The 18,086-nt window shown below is 41.5% G+C and overlaps 1 long non-coding RNA gene across 1 annotated transcript; it reads right to left on the reverse strand.

The window, feature by feature from the left end:
- Positions 1-8,241: 8,241 nt before the first annotated feature.
- LOC311239038 lies at positions 8,242-11,965 on the reverse strand. The gene is made up of 4 exons (XR_014620411.1): positions 11,739-11,965; positions 10,746-10,906; positions 10,346-10,440; positions 8,242-9,479 (listed from the first exon to the last, which is right to left on the reverse strand). It is a non-coding gene; the product is annotated as an uncharacterized lncRNA (long non-coding RNA).
- Between the last annotated feature and the right edge of the window lie 6,121 nt (positions 11,966-18,086).

Below are 18,086 nucleotides of genomic sequence, written 5' to 3' on the forward strand. Positions count from 1 at the left end.
GTACCATACTGACTCACAGTACCAGTGATACTAACACGTACCATACTGACTCACAGTACCAGTGATACTAACACATACCGTACTGACTCACTGTACCAGTGATACTAACACGTACCATACTGACTCACAGTACCAGTGATACTAACACATACCGTACTGACTCACTGTACCAGTGATACTAACACATACCGTACTGACTCACAGTACCAGTGATACTAACACATACCATACTGACTCACAGTACCAGTGATACTAACACGTACCGTACTGACTCACAGTACCAGTGATACTAACACGTACCATACTGACTCACTGTACCAGTGTTACTAACACGTACCATACTGACTCACAGTACCAGTGATACTAACACGTACCGTACTGACTCACTGTACCAGTGATACTAACACGTACCATACTGACTCACTGTACCAGTGATACTAACACGTACCACCATACTGACTCAGAGTACCAGTGATACTAACACATACCGTACTGACTCACTGTACCAGTGATACTAACACGTACCATACTGACTCACAGTACCAGTGTTACTAACACGTACCATACTGACTCACAGTACCAGTGATACTAACACGTACCGTACTGACTCACTGTACCAGTGATACTAACACGTACCATACTGACTCACTGTACCAGTGATACTAACACGTACCACCATACTGACTCAGAGTACCAGTGATACTAACACATACCGTACTGACTCACTGTACCAGTGATACTAACACGTACCATACTGACTCACAGTACCAGTGATACTAACACGTACCATACTGATTCACAGTACCAGTGATACTAACACATACCGTACTGACTCACTGTACCAGTGATACTAACACGTACCATACTGACTCACAGTACCAGTGATACTAACACATACCGTACTGACTCACTGTACCAGTGATACTAACACATACCGTACTGACTCACAGTACCAGTGATACTAACACGTACCATACTGACTCACAGTACCAGTGATACTAACACGTACCATACTGACTCACAGTACCAGTGATACTAACACATACCGTACTGACTCACTGTACCAGTGATACTAACACGTACCATACTGACTCACAGTACAAGTGATACTAACACGTACCGTAACATGCTGAATAACAAGTTTTTCTACAACTCAAGTTCAGACCTATGTTACTCTATTTCATTAGCACTAAAGGTGAGTGTTTTATAAAGTATTTTTATATTTTATATATAAAGTATAGTATTTTTGTTTGCAAAAAAAGTATGCAGTCCTCAAAAACGAAAACTAAAATGGCCAATTTTGGGGGCTGCTGCCAAGCGAGTGACGTCATACAACACCATGATATTGGGAATCCATTGATACCAAACACGTCATAGTAGCTTACCAGGGAAGCGGCTAAATAACACTCCAAAGTCTGACATGTCTTTACTGTATCACCTCCAATCTCTAGAGTGCGGTTATAAGATGACCCCTGCCTTTTCAGTTGTAGTTTGCTGCAAAGAAATGCTGTGTTAGATTTGGGACAATACGGCTATTTCTCACCACCTAGCGTCTGCATAATCAGCGGTGCAACACATCAGTCAAGTCAAGTTAAGTGTTCCTTTATTAATCCAAATTCAAGTTTCATAACAGCATGGGATGGGGGGATGGGGTAGTAATAATAATAGAACATAGAACAAAGTGGAAGTAGTAAGGATGATAGTGATAACAGTAGTAGTGAAGAGTAGTGAGTGGCAGGATTTAATCAGACGGTGATGGTATACATCAAGTTTCAAGTTTCTTTATTAGTTGACATGCAAAGATACAGAATACCTTCACATGGAATGCTTTTTTCTGTTATGCTCCTATGAGGATCATAGGACGCTTGGATCATACACATACAGCTCATTACAGTAATATTCCACAATTATTACATTTTAGATAGTAATAATGGTACAGAGCCTTGAGACAAACATATGCATATTCACCACCGCAAACAGACTGGCAGCCGTCATAGGCAGCGCCATTTACGGAAGGAGGGGGGAGTGGGTTGGGGTTGTTACAGGGCTTTAGGGGGGGGAGGGGGGGAGTGGGAGGGGGGGGGGAAGGTGGGGGGGAGTGCACAAGCCAAGTCCTGGGTGGGGGAGGTCTCACTCACACGAGGCAGCCGACAGTGCAGCGCCAATGCAGAGGAAGGGGGGGGGGGGGGGGGGGGGGGGTGGGACTAGGGATTGGGGGTGTGGGAAGCCGCTCGCCACTCTTATCTCCCAGAGGGCCTTCGACTCCAGAGCTCTCGGTTCGACCGTGGTCCAGGAATTTGTTTTGGCTGACTGACTGGCACAATTTATCCCAGCCACGTCCCTTTAAATATGATTTGAATAGAGTGGAATATAACTCTATTGATTTGAGTGGAGTGAGTTTTAACAACTCCGTCCAAATGACTGAATGCATTATTAGTCCAAGTGTCCAAGTGTCTTATCAGTTCATTTTGGTAGATCCTGTGCGCGGTAAACAGATCCAAAATCGTCTTATTGCAGTCCAAAAGCTTCGATAATCCAAAAATGACCACGTCTTCAAGTTGGTAACCCGATTATGATGTCCCAATAGGCAGAGAGGGTTAGCCTTATTCTGCTTCTTGAAGAAAATATGCAATCCACTGATTAGATCCATTTAGAGTTGATTTGAGTATAGTCCGGCCACCAGCACGAAGCAGGGCATAGCAGCGTCGGGCTCCATGGAGCAGTAGAGGCGGCGGTAGGAACGGCCTTGAAGGCCTTGGGAGAGAGGAAAGAAATGCGACTTGTCTCTGCAAGAGGTGGGAGGGGTGAAAACCGTGGTCCAAACCATAGTAACACACTGCACTTAGAGTTTGTGTGGTGTTTATTATTAAACTCAGATGGTCCTAACAGTTCTCAAGTTCACCAGCCGTTAGCTCTCCAGCAATTGGCAGCATTCTGTGCCCACGGTTGTGGTGTGTTGTGGGGGGAGAAGTCTATGGCTGAACGTGCTCCTCATCCTGGCGAGCTCCTCCTCTCTTTGTCACGGAAGAAGAAGCAGCCCAGAGGTAAATGTTCTCAACCAACGTCCCCCTATCTGATGTCCAGGTCCCATAACACCCCCTGAAGTTCCTGAACCCCCTACACCCAATGGGAATTAAATTGTCGGCTCTCAATGTTGATGCTTGTGATTATTTTCTGTTTATCATGGGTATATAAACAGGTCTTTCAATGTCTGCAGCAAACTGCTGCAGATGTTCTACCAGTCTGTGGTGGCTAGTGCCCTCTTCGTCGATGTGGTATGCTGGGGGGGCAACACCAACACAAACAAAATAAATAAACTGGTCAAAAAGCAAGCTCTGTGGTAGGAGCGGACCTGGACAGTCTGGAGGTGGTGGCAGAGGGGAGGACGAGGAGGAAGCTGTATGCTATCCTTGAGAACCCCTGCCACCCCCTCCATGATGAGCTTGACCGCAATGCGGTCCACGTTTAGCCCCCCCCCCCCACCCCCCCACCCCCCCCCCCCCCCCCCCCACCCCCCCCCCCCCCCCCGACATACCACAAAACGCTTCGGGCAGTCCTTTGTGCCGGTGGCAATCAGGCTCCACAACCAGGCAGGGCCAGGACAGGCTAACTGCCGTATTTTAGCTCTTCTTTTTATGTATTTGTCCATCTTTGTTTTTAACACATACTAAATAAGTGTATGTTATGTATTAACTGTTTCTATGAACTGTTTTTAAATTGCTGTTATGCTGTGATGGACATCTGATCTCCCCTCAGGGATAAATAAAGGTTTTCAATTCAATATACGGAATTCTCAGCCATTAATGTTTCTATTTGGCTCAGTTTGTTGGGTCAATTAATCCTGTCAGTGTTGTGTGTCAAATGAATGCTTCTAACAATGGGTAGGGTCTAAGTCGCTTTGGATAAAAGTGTCAGCTAAATGACTAAATGTAAATGTAATACAATCTTTTTTCCTCAAATAATGTTTTTTCTGGATTCATGTTTTTACTCATTTGACTTTTTAAGTGTGTATAAACATTACAAAAAGTAAACCTTTTCTTTGCTAAACAGTGAAATGGGAGTTTTGATTGTGCTCACTGACTGCATGAAGCCTCCTCTCTGGTTCCAGTCAAGTTGTTATATTAAAATAATGATAATAAATAAAAAAAAAACTAGTGCTCCCTTTGAGCATCTCAATGTCCCCCTTTCAACAATTCTGCACCCAGTGCCCACAGGGCCCCCCCGACACTCTCTGAACGCCCCCTGGGGGGGGGGGGGGGGGGGGTGATACCACCCCCGTTGAGAAACCCTATTGTAGAGAAAGGTTAGGGTAAAGCAGGGAGGGGGGTATTTTGATGACTGCGGTCACTGGGTCTGTTTTGCCCGTCAACAGACCACACCACTTTAGCCAAATTGATAGCCATCATGCCCTCAGCAGGAATGCATCACAGCGGGGTTAGAGGTCAGGTGATTGAAAAACAGGAAGAGGACTGATGTATGTATGGAGTGACAGGGTGAAAGGTTTGCATCACCAGGGTTGATGGGTATTGGATTACATTATTATGTAATGGGATTACAGTACTCTGATTACAACAAATCAGTTACTAGTCAATTACGGTTACTGTTAAGAAAAAACTAGAGGCAAGAGACCCAAACGGGCCTATGCAATATATTTTCTGATTAAAATAATATATATATATTTTTTATCCACTTTTTCTCCCATTTTTCTATTTTTCTCCCATCCCAATTTCGTATTTCCAATTCTCCCCTCCCCTGTCTCGAACGCTGTTGGCCATGCCTCCCACTGGTCGGCTGCAGTGAGGACCAAGCCTTGCATCACGTGTCCCCTCCGGTACACGAGGAGGCAGCTGTCGCATCTTTTCACCTGAACAGTGCGATCTCTCAGCGGCGAGGAGTAACGCGTGGGAGGGACACGCTGCCCCCGATACTTCCTGATTCTGCTGTACAGGCGCACCAACCGACCTGTAGGAGTCGCTGTCCACAACGTCCAATCCCCACCCACCGTCTTTCCCACCCTCTAACACTGCCCAATTGTGTTAGTACGACGGCCGGCCAAGCTGGTAGCAACGCCGAGAGCTGGGCTCGATACCAGCATCTCCTGCGTTAGTGGCGAGCGTCTTGCCCTCTGCGCCACTCAGCCGCTCTCAGAAAATATATTCAACAAAAAACAAAAACATTATTTTAGCTTTATATGAGCTCATATAGATTATTGTATTATATTATATTAGGGGGGGGGTGTACATATGTGCATTGTGTTAGAGTAACATATGTCTCACCTGTCAGTGTATTATTATTATTGTTATTATTATCAATAGAGTAACATTATATCTCACCTGTTATTGTGTTATTATTATTGACAGAGTAACATATATCTCACCTATCATTGTTTTATTATTATTGATAGAGTAACATATGTCAAGATTCAAGAGGTTTATTTATCACATACATACCAGGGCATACAGTGAAATGCGGTTGGCCATGCCCGCTTCGATTGTGCAAGAATACAATAGTAAATAAAATAAGTAAAAAAATAAATAGACATGATAAAATAGACATGTTAATAAATCCTGAGATAATTGCAATACAAGAGCTACGACTTAAAGGCACTGGGTCCTATGTACACTACTACAATATACAGTTTAACTTCTATGTCCCTATGCTATACTTGCTATTACTAACTATACTATACAATAATCACAACAAGTAATTTTCTTAAAGTGTCCTTTTTTTCCCCCTTCCTTTAAAGTGTAATTTTCTTATGTGTTTAAAGGGACCTGTGGTGCGTTTGTGTGTGAGCGAGTGCAGAATGTGTGTTGTGTGTGTATGTGTGTGTTCATGTGTGCTTGTGTGTGAAGAGATCAGTGTTCAGTGTTCTGATGGCCTGAGGGAAGAAGCTGAGCGTTTGTCTCTCTGTTCTTGCTGCGTATATGCGTAGGCGCTTGCCTGACCACAGCAGCTTGAACAGGCTGTTATCGGGGTGGTGAGGGTTATTCTACAGGCTCTGGATTTGCACCTCCTATTATATAAGTCCTGCAGGGGTGGTAGTGCAATACCCGTAGTACGCTCTGCTGAGCGCACCACTCTCTGTACTGTAGGGCCTTCCTGTCCTGGGCTGTGCTGTTTCCAAACCAGGCAGTGATGTTTCCAGTCAGAATGCTCTCTACAGCCCCGGAATAGAAGTATCTTCCCCGATACTCTGAACTTGCTTAATTGTCTCAGGTGATAGAGGCGCTGTTTCGTCTCACCTGTCATTGTGTCATTATTATTGATAGAGTAACATTATGTCTCACCTATCATTGTGTTATTATTATTGATAGAGTAACATATGTCTCACCTGTTTTTTTCAGCACAACCTGGACATACCAATTATTAAGCAAATACAAAAATACAAATTAACAATAGCAGTACATAAGCTCACATGATCTTGCACCACAATCATATAATCTTTTATACATACATACACATTTTACATTTATATTTTTTAAATATAAAGATATTCACTGCATTCATCATTATATGTATGCACCACATACAATACACCTTTCCGCGGTGACGGGAAGTCCCGCCCCCCCCGTGTTACTGTTGCTATGGTCTCCCAAGCTCTCCCAAATGTTCTCACAGGCACACTGAAACAACCACATGTCAATCGAACAACATGGATTCTCTCTTAAAGATTCCTGAAACTATTGCTATCAGTTATTTGCCCAATGCCGCTACTCTATCGAAGAGAGTTCTCCAGAAAGGCCTGAATTATTTTACTCAAGGATATATCCATGAAATTAGGATTTCGGACGGAGAAGGAGATGACAACGTCAAAGTTGATGCCAAGTGTTGGCGGTCTATGCGGAAGACACAAACGCCTCACAAACTCCACATTGTAATTCGTCAGGATACAATTGTGGAGTCCTACTGCACATGTAAAGCAGGGTGAGTATGTTAGTGGTCCCTTATTATAAAATTGTTAGAGTGAATGAAGATTTAAGCCTAGTATCTGCTAACTGCTAGCTACAATGGGCTAATCATCTAACGTTATGCTAATCACACAAATGTCGCGGTATGTAGGTGACAAATAAACCTTTGAATTTGAACTACTGTAATTAGCTAGCTTACCTTTAGTGTTGGCGCAGCTGTATATTGATGTGTGGAGTAGCTATCAACCATTTGATTGTTGCATGTGTATTTTCAGGATAAATGGACACTGTTCCCATGTCGTTGGCATTGTCAAGTCTCTTCAAGGATTCAAATGGCACAACTTTACCCACATACCAGAACAACAAAGTTGCACCAGCATACCACAGCAATGGCATGTCCCCAGAGGTGATAAAATACAGCCAGTACCTATTAACCATGTCGTGGTTGCAAAACCCTCTGAGAAGAGAAAGAGACGGCCAGTGGTGTGCCATGTTGACACTTCTTACAGGTAAAGTGGTAGTAATACACCCAACAGATATAATAAAGTGAACAAAGTCCATGAGTTACAATATCAAAAATGAATTTTATTAGTAATACTCTTTATAAGTTGATGTACATATAAAATTAGCTCATGAGACATCAATGTCAATGAAGAGAACACAATCTTAGAAGAATTCAGGATTCAGAAAATAGCATAGCACTGAAACTGCCCTCACCAAAATAATCAGTGACCTCAGACTAAACTCTGATGAGAATAAGGTCTCCATCCTTATAGTGGTATTCATAAAAAAAAGAATTGGAACGAAATATTACAAATTAAGTTTTTTATGACCTTGAACGTGATGCAATCTTTTCATGCACTGATGTGCCAACTCTGTCAGTTACCTAATAAGGCAGAAGGGTTAAAACATATATCAGAGGGAGGAAATTCTATGTTAAACTAGGAGGCCACATGTCTGAGATATATGACAACAACTATGGAGTTGCACAAGGGAGTTGCTTAGGTCCTTTACATGTTACTGCTGGGTGATATCATCAGAGGACATAATGTAGGTTTTCTATCTATAATTCTAATTATCGGCCCCAAAACAAAAAAATAAACGTTAATAAAGAACCTGGGAGGACTAACCCCTTGGATAAAATCTGAGGTCACAAGTCTCTGGGTTATCATAGATTCAGAACTGAACTTCAATTTTCATATTAACAAAGTGACCAAAACATCGTTCTTCCATCTCAGAAATATAGCAAAAGTATGACCAAGTTATTATTAATATATGCAATACATTTAATACAATATTTTAAATATTTACAGACTTCCAGCTGTAACAGAGGAAGATATTGCCCATCTACAACGGATGACTGGAACACCTTTGGCAACTATCCTGTCTACCAGTGTGCCAAAGATCACAACCCCTTTTGGAGAAGTCCAGATTGGTTCTGTACTTTCTTATCAGGTAATGCAGGTCTACAATTTCATTTATCAGTTACAAACACATCCTGTTGTAGGGTCATAAAACAACAAACTGACCATATCTGGTTTATCGTTTTGAAAAGGGTTGTTGGTATGCGATCTGAAAGGATTTTGTACGTCTTAACTTTACATATAAGACGCTCAATATGAACCCTGTGACGAGCAATTTTGTTAGTCAACGCCACATTTGACTGAGACATCTGAGAATGACCAGCAGCAAAAGGAGGGATATTCAAACGTAATCCAAGCTCTTTCAACTCGTCGTGTATTGTAAAACCCTTGTCAGCCATAACAGCATCACCATCCTTGATGTAACCATGAACTTTCAGTGTTTTAAGTAAATCATAAAAACCACTGCTTTCAGTAATCGCCTTATCGGATACAGCACCTGTAAATAACTCTGACACAAAAATGACAGACCCACTTGGATCACATCCAATCAATGCTTTGAGGGTTGTGCTTGACTTATAGTCACTATAAAGCTGACTTTGTAAAGCCAGTGCAGATGGCACCTGGGTCTTAAATTCAGTACCATCAATAATGACTAAAGTAGAAGGAAATTCCTTTCTAAAGTTTTCAGGCATGTTTTCAATAATAATGTCTCTATGAGGCCATATGCTAATTTGTCCAAATTTAAAATACATAAGTTCTATGCATGTATTAAAAACAAGTCCTGCAGACTGCATGGATACTCCAAATCTTTGAGACAAATCTTGAAGTCCAAAGTTGTGTCTTAACCTACACAATGTCAAGAATAGGCCATTGGATTTTCCTAGTGACCTCATGTCTTTACGGCCCTTTGCATAAGGTGCATCACAGCCAGCAGGCACAAGAAAATCTAACAATAACATGAATCTAACATATGTGATCCCAGTGTAGTACTTAAAAAGCCCTTTGATCTTTGTTTCTTTTTGGACAACACTTTGTACAGTACAGAATGTCTTTTTCTGAGCATCCTGTTCGAGAGACTGTATTATCTGTTCCTTTTCAAGAAGCTGCCCTCTCAACCAGGTTATCGTCCTCTCCTTCTTCTCCAGCTCTGACTTCAATCTTGCACCTTCCACAGCAGTGCCCAATACTTCTAAAGGGCAAACCCCTGGAAACAGAAATATTACAATTATTGTTAGGGAGTTTCCACATATACATGACATCACAATAATAACATTTTGCTTTTATTCTACAGACAAGAAATCTCAAGAAGAAAACAGACCCGGTTCCACACCAGAGGTGTGGAAATGTATCTGTGCACCAGCCATCTCCAGTGAAGCTTCCAGCGATCTACAAAGATCTGAATACTGCAGACACAAACCTGGTAGCACTGGAAGAACGCACTCGGGCCCAGGCTCTCTCAAATGACTGGTTTGAAGAGCGGAGGTCACGACTGACTGCTTCAAACTTTGCAAAAGCGGTAAACAGAAAATCTGCCCCAACAACAACATTTCTGGAGAGTGTTTTCCGGTTGACATCCATTTGTGCCCCGGCTTTGGAGTATGGGAAAAGGAATGAGGCAAAGGCGAAGGCCAAATATCTGGAGGTTTATCCCGCCAGACATTTTCACGAGTGTGGTCTTGTTGTCAATTCAGAGTTCGATTTTTTAGGAGCCACACCTGACGGGAAGTTGTGCGACAATGGCGAGAGTGGGATAGTCGAAGTGAAATGTCCTTATAAGGCAAGAAACTGTTTGATATTGGAGGCTTGCGACAACTTCCCAGATTTCTGTTTACACAAAGATGAGGGGGGCAGTATTTCATTGAAGAAGACGCACGACTATTATGTGCAAATACAAGGACAACTTATGGTGACAGGCTGCCAATTCTGTGAATTCATAGTTTTTACGCAGAAAGATATCTTTGTGGAAAGAATATTCCCAGACATACCATTTATGGAAAGATTACTGCACAGACTTGCTGCATTTTTTAAAGATCATGCTTCTCAGTTCCTAAAAGAAAGGTAGACCCTTACATTCTCCTTCAGTCTGAGTAGCTGTGCACGTCTGTGTAGCTGTATAACTGAGCTCCGATTGGTGGTTGATGACATCCAGAGAGGGATTGATGTTCCTGTGAAGTATCAAAATCATAATCAAATAAATGCACTTTAATTAATAAATCCATGTTGTTCATTAATCATAACATTTGGTCTCAGTATTATTTATGTATTGTTTGATTGTAACAAGAACTTGCAGTATCTTTGGTTCACAAATTAATACTAGATATGAGCATTTATAACAAATTATTAAATGACATCTGATTCACACATGCAAATGGTGTTTTTAGTTAGTGATTCACATCTTCACTAACACATCACAATATTCAGACAATACCGCCTATAAGGATTTTGACAATACCCAGTCTTCAGGACTTACAAGTTAGTATTTTCCTGCAGTAGTTCTTTTTTAGATGGGGGGTTGTCAGGATCAAGCAGGCGTCTTTTCTTTGGCAACGGACGCACCGACTTACATGTGGTCCCATCAGCTTTTATAGGGTCTGGATATTGCACAGTAGGTCCATCCCCGCCAACAAAATGCTATAAGGTGAGATAGGCATGACAGAGAAGAGAAAGTGGATCACAGATATTGTAAGGCATTCAGGTTACTCATGCTAGCTGATTGAAAACTGTATTAACAGATTGCAGAATGGGTACAATACAGTACAGCTCAATACACACAATAGTTAAGGGGATGCAGACCAGAGAAAGACTTTAGTCTTGTTTACATCAGGGTCCCCCATTTTCAATTCATAATGACATTTATGTGTTATGACATACACAACAGATATATAGCATGACATTTATGACATACAGATACAGTACTGTTACATTTGTGACATCCAAGATATGCAAATATACAGTACTGTTAAAAAGATATCCTAACAGGAAATATATACATACGAGGGGGAGGAAACTGTACATTAGGAGGGGGGGTTTGGACATTTACAGTACACTAACATTTAGCTAACGTTAGTTCGGTTGTTAGAATCAACTGGACAACTTCCAATTCATAATTTTCAAGGGTGTTGACTAAGTAGCTGTAGCTATATGTAGTTTTCCTTCAGCTCATGAACTGATCGGAATGTTTTCGGAGACTCTTTTTGGCGACGTTAGGTTAAACCATGCGTTAGCATTAGCTATGAATAGCTGGCTACCTAACGATCGGCTAGCCATCTATCTATCTATCTATCTATCTATCTATCTATCTATCTATCTATCTATCAATCTATCTATCTATCTATCTATCTATCGATCTATCGATCTATCGATCTATCTATCTATATACAGTATATATAAGATAACAAGTGATGACTTCTGTTTAACTCAAATGTTGAAGCATATATTACTGAAGCATATTTTTCGGGCTTACCGTTGAGCATACAGCCTTGTTCTTGTTGATCTTGTCCACATTCAGCTGTGTATGGGGCCGTCCACAAGCCTTAATCCACTTTAAACATTTTTCCAACTGTGTTTTAGGCTTTGGAAAATTTATAAAACGCGCTCCCTTTAGTCTTTCTGGATATCTCTGGTCATTATTGCACGTTCCCCAAGCACATCTAAGAACCATTTTCTCGACAACAACAATGCAGGACTGGCTGGCTATCTGTGAGACATCATGGCGGCTCTATTTCAAGGGGCGCGGCCTTAAGAAATCGGGCAATCTTATTGGTTATTATTCTCTGTGTGATTGACAGCGGGGAAAGGTCTATTACTCTCCACACACGTGTTGAACCTAAACATGCACGCTCCCAGAGCTACACGTGCACGCAGCGCATGCAGCAATACAAACCGTCTTCGGCACGGCGCATTTCTTATTACGTCGGGACAACATATCTTTGTGTTTGTGTCAGGTTTAATTGTGTTTGTATAGACCACATTGCTTAGCAGAGTTCAGTGATGTGAATGCAAATGAATGTAAACTGTCAAGTTGAACAGATTTTGACTGTAAGAATCTGTAAGGGCATTAATGGGAGCAATTGATATTTTTTTTTACTACAAAAACACTAAAACTGACTAAACGAAAAATAAATGAAGGTGACTAAATATAATGAAAACGAAAAAGGAGCATTTGACACATGACTAAGCCTAAAACTAAAATGAAAATAGCTCAAATTGCTAAATTAACACTGCATGCAAGTACTAATTAAGCAAGCTCTATACATTATGAAGTAAACTAAATACAATACGAAATAAACGGAATACAGATGGTGAAAAATACTGTTATGTCTATGCCTCATTTCGGGTTTATTTCTACCCCTTCCTGATATCGGCCAACAGCGCCGTCAGGTGCAAACTGCTCCGTGAGCCAACTGCACTAGAGCAAACCATGAGCAAATTGCACACCTATGGGTGTGTTTGCACTAGTATCTCATCCGCGCAATATCCTTAGTGAATGGCTCTCAAAGACGGAGCAGATTCCCGGCCCCAATGTGTTCGAGCCAATCAGTAATACCCACTAAGTCACATGACTGAGTTGCCCCCTACCTGCGTTGAGCTGCAGCACTGAAATGGGGCTCTATGGAGAAACCATGGCACTCCCCTGACTAAAAGTCGTTTCAAATGAAAGCATGGCTGTCAGTGTGAGTCTTTCACCTTTTACATTAATTATCTAGCTTTGGCATGGATTAATTGTTTAGATCGCTAGCATGGCTAACAAATGTAAATATATTGTAGTCTGACCAGTGGCGTCATGTGGGTAAAATAACAGAGGATGCCAAGTTATTTTTTTAATAAAAAAATTAGTTATTAAAAAAAGAATTAATTAAATTATTATAAAAAATTTTTTATAAAGAATTATTATATTTAAGCCAAATAATATTGTGACAAAATAAAAATGCACACTAAATAAAAATACACATTTCAAGTGTAAACAATAGATACAGCTAGCTACTACTGACATTATTGACAGGTTGTCTACTGGGCTGGCTCCACTGGATGTTGACTCTGACCCTAGCCCAATCTTCGATCATGCCTCGTGTGTACCTACATTTTCCTTCCAGCCATTTTCATCTAGTGAAACTCTCAATATCTTGCAATCCATAGACCCTAAGTGTTCTACTGGTGTGGACAACTTAGACTATTTTTTTTATAAAACTGGCAGCCCCTGTCATTTGTGAGCCATTGTCACACATCTTTAACCTTTCTATTGCATCTGGCATAGTCCCGCAAGTGTGGAAATCTGCCAAGGTGCTCCCCTTGCATAAAGGGGGGGATAGGGATAAGATGGATAACTATCGTCCTATCTCCAAACTATCATGCCTAGCCAAAGCACTGGAGACCTTGGTAAACAACCAATTAAAAACCTTTTTCTCAAGTTGCTCAGTGCTAAGTACTCACCACGGTTACAGTGGGTGACAATATTGTCACAAGGAAAGATGAAATTACCTACCTAGGCTCCATCCTAGAGGCTAATCTTTCCTGTGACAAAATGGCATCCAATGTAATAAAAAAAAGTCAACCAACGAACTCGATTCTTGTACCGGATCTCCTCTCTGGTAAACAAGAATACCCTGAAGACTCTGGCAGGAGCACTCATTCAAGGGTACTACGACTATGCGTGCACCTCATGGTACCAAAGCACCTCAAAGGCACTAAAAAACAAATTACAAACATCTCAAAACAAGCTAGTCAGACTACTGCTTCACCTGACTCCTAGAACCCACCTCACCCCGGCCCACTTTGACAACCTAGGATGGCTTAGAGTAGACGACAGAGTACAGCAACTTGCAATGGGCCTGGTCTACAAGATACACTACGCGACCAAGGTACCCATGTACATGTCAAAATACTTCCCAACGGTCAGTGAATACCACGATCACAACACCAGAGGGAGCTCCACAAATCATGTTAAACCCAGATTCGGCTCAAACAAGGGACTAAACACGTTTCGCAATTATGCCACATCAATGTGGAACGCCCCACCCAAAGCTGTAAAGGAATGTGAATCACTACCCACTTTCAAAAACACTCTCAAAGAACACCTATGGGAGACTGCAATTCGAAACTGGCCCCTACAAATGTCTTAACCCAGTTGTACAGCAAATTACCAAGTATGGCTTTGTCAGTATTCCAATGTACAGTGTACAGTGTGTGTGTCCCCCCTACCCCAACCCCCCCCCCCCCTCCAATGTACAGCCCCCACCCACCCAACCTCACCCCACCCACCCAACCTCCTCCAATGTACAGTTTCTACGTCAAATATATATACACTCTTTTTCTGGACACTTTTTGTATCACAACAGTACTGTATTTGCAAATCTGATATGTCATAAATGTATAGATGTAGCAGTACTGTCTATCTGTATGTCATGTATGTCATATATGTTATGATGAATTGAAAATGGGGGACCCTGATGTAAACAAGACAAAAGTCTTTCTCTGGTCTGCATCCCCTTAACAATTGTATGTATTGAGCTGTACTGTACTGTACCCATTCTACAATCTGTTAATAAACTTTTCAATCAATCAATCAAACCAATCAGGTTTCAGAGCAAATCATGGTACTATTACAGCTGTTACTTTGGTCACTAATGACATTATTTCAGCCCTGGACAATGGGAAGCATTGTGCAGTTCTCTTTGTAGACCTCTCAAAGGCGTTTGATACAGTAGACCATCACTTGCTTTTGAATAGTCTAGCTAGCATTGGCCTGGATAAAGCCGCTTGTGCTTGGTTTCAGGACTATTTATCTTCAAGGTGTCAATCTGTGAATTCAGGTAACTTTCAATCTGATTTCCTGCCATTGTCTAAGGGTGTACCACAGGGTTCGGTATTGGGGCCGGTCCTCTTTACAATCTATATTAATGATATTGTTTCTAGTCTTTCAGCACTAGCAGGTTGTCAGGCTCATCTTTATGCGGATGATACAGTTGTCTACTGCATTGCGGATACTGTTCAGGAAGCTATTGTGAACCTGCAGCTTGCGTTTGACACTCTCCAAAATGCTCTAGCTAAGCTCAAGTTAGTGCTTAATGCTAGTAAAACCAAGTCTATGATGTTTTCTAGAGCCAGGGTTATAGATTATGACATGCTACACCTAACAACAGCAAATGGTTTGTATATTGAAAGAGTTAGTGAGTATAAATATCTTGGTATATGGCTGGATGATAAACTTTCTTTTAAATTCCATATAGATAACCTAGCTACAAAATTACGGCAAAAGATTGGTTTCTTGTACCGTAACCGCGCTAGTTTTCCTATGTTCTGTAGGAAAAGAATTGTACAGGCTGTTTTTTTGTCAATATTGGACTATGGTGATGTAATTTACAGGCATGCGTCTGCGTCTACATTAAGGCCTTTGGATTCTGCCTACCACTCCGCCCTAAGATTTATTACGGGTGACAAATATGATACTCACCATTGTCTTTTGTATGAGAGGGTAGGCTGGCCATCGCTCTCGTTGCGACGTAGTTATCATGGGTATCTTTTTATCTACAAAGCAATTATTGGCAAACTTCCACCTTATATTACATCTTTGTTGGTCTGGAGTGCTGTCACCTACCAAACTCGTTCGAATGATCGGCTTGTGCTCAGGGTGCCTCGAGTTCGGTCTGAGCTTGGAAAGTCTGCCTTCTCCTACGATGCTCCATACACATGGAATACCCTGCAAAAGACTTTAAAGCTCGGAACATTCCCGTCATTCATGGAGTTCAAAGGCATTGCACTTGACCTATGTACTGAATCATGTAATTGTTTTGAATCCATCATTGTAGTAATTGTAATTCATTGTAATTATTAACTGTTATGATATTTGTGTCCTTTGTTAACTCGTCATCACTGTAAATGAGGGAAACCTCAGTGCTTTCACGAGTATAAATAAAGGTTTGAAATGAAATTATCACAATGTCAGTAGCCTAGCTATATCTATTATATTGTGATGAAATATAGTAATGAATAATTTATGCACCTTTAGTTTAGTTTATTTCGTTTATAAAGGACAGTGTGCACTGACAATCATTTGCATTAAACAAATAGATGGGTGCACCAGATTTAGCAAGAAGCTATCATTTCAATCTATGGTCCTATGTACTGTACTGTACATAGCTATTTAATCAGTGATTACCCTCGCCCTCTAGCTGTATCTATTGTGATCACCAGATATCATCGTTATCACACTTTGCATGCTGACAATGTGATTTGATTGCTCTAGAACTTCTGGGGCAGGCTGGCAGGCAGTGGAAGCAGTGGCGGCCGGCCGATAGAGGGCGCTGGGGCGCCGCCCCCCCTGGTGAAGAGTGAATGAGAAGAAGACAATTTTTATTTTTATTTTAGACCCCTAAAAATAAAATAAACATGTTTAAAATGTATAATATTTACCCATTTTAAGTATGTTTGTGTTTCAAAATGCACAATAACGTTAATATATCAAATATAAATCATTGTTTTGTGCGTGATTCACATGATGTCACTCTCTCTCCTGAATGATAGAGAGTACCTCTAAAGCTGGGCGCATAGACGTAGCGCGCACACTTCGTTCGCCCACCCCCTCTTCACCCCTCCCCCTATCCCGTGCGCCCACCCAAAAGTGGATCGGACCGGCCGCCACTGAGTGGAAGCCACATCACAGTGGAATCCCTACTGTCAACAGACTGTAAACCTGATGAACATCATAGCTATTGTAACCGAGGAATAGTCCGCCTATACTTTTACACTATAGTAATATAAAATCACGAGGGACTTGATCATCAACAAAACGGGGTTTCCTTTATTTAATTTACAGTTGAATGTGACTTGTGTGTGTTAACTTGTGTAATGTTAATTGTGTGTATTGAGCCGTACTGTATTGTACCCATTCTGCAATATGTTAATAAAGTTTTCAATCAATCAAACAATGCCGTTTGTTTACACAGTCACATAATGTTACGTTAGCTAGCAAGCAAGCTATGCAGTACCGTAGGCTTACCTTGTCAATGGACCTGGACAGATTTGTTAAATCAGAATATCCAGTGGTCCAGGAAAGGTCCCGTGGCCGCTTTGTCGAAAATAAACCTCTTGAATCTTGAAATATCTCCAACAAAACCGCCTCTGTTAGTCGAACCAGTTAGCCATTCACTTTGCTTGTAGTTATCAAGATTAAAAGTGCGTTGTCCCTTCCCGGCTCTTGTCTGGTGAATGCAGCGCTGTGATGTCTGCCTTCCTTTTGCTTTGATGAGCAATTGTTGTTCAAAAGTCAATTTGGTGAAATCATTTAGTAGGAGATAGTCGACAATATCTCCGGCGTCCCCTTCCAGCTTTACAGCTTAAATGTTAGAACATACATATAGTTTCAATAACAGTAGTAGCTAGATGTATCACACTTTCACATGTAAAATTGAGAAAAATATAATGAGAAAACTTAAAAACAGAACCAGAGACAGAATGTGTGTGTTTACAGGAAGGGTTTGATATCAAACTCTTCATTAAGTCCAAGAGGGGCCATAGTCTGAGGCAGGGGTCTCAAACTTGCGGCCCGCGGGCCAATTGCGGCCCGCTGGATGATATTTTGCGGCCCCCTACTTGACATCAAAGTTTAGTGTTAGTGCGGCCCGCGCACAATTGTTTGCCGCGTCGTTGTGCGAGTTTGATGTTTTATTTATTTTATCACTTGTAGGCTACCATAGCGCAGGCTCATGGCAGCAACGTTACGTTAGTGACTTGGTTGAAACGTGATTCCGGAGTGATACCAAGTGGAAGGAAAATATATCCAGTGCGTATGGCAGGCATCCTCAAAATTCTCCGC

Source organism: Notolepis coatsorum (assembly GCF_963971535.1).
Source record: "Notolepis coatsorum genome assembly, chromosome: 1".
Lineage (NCBI taxonomy): Eukaryota > Metazoa > Chordata > Actinopteri > Aulopiformes > Paralepididae > Notolepis > Notolepis coatsorum.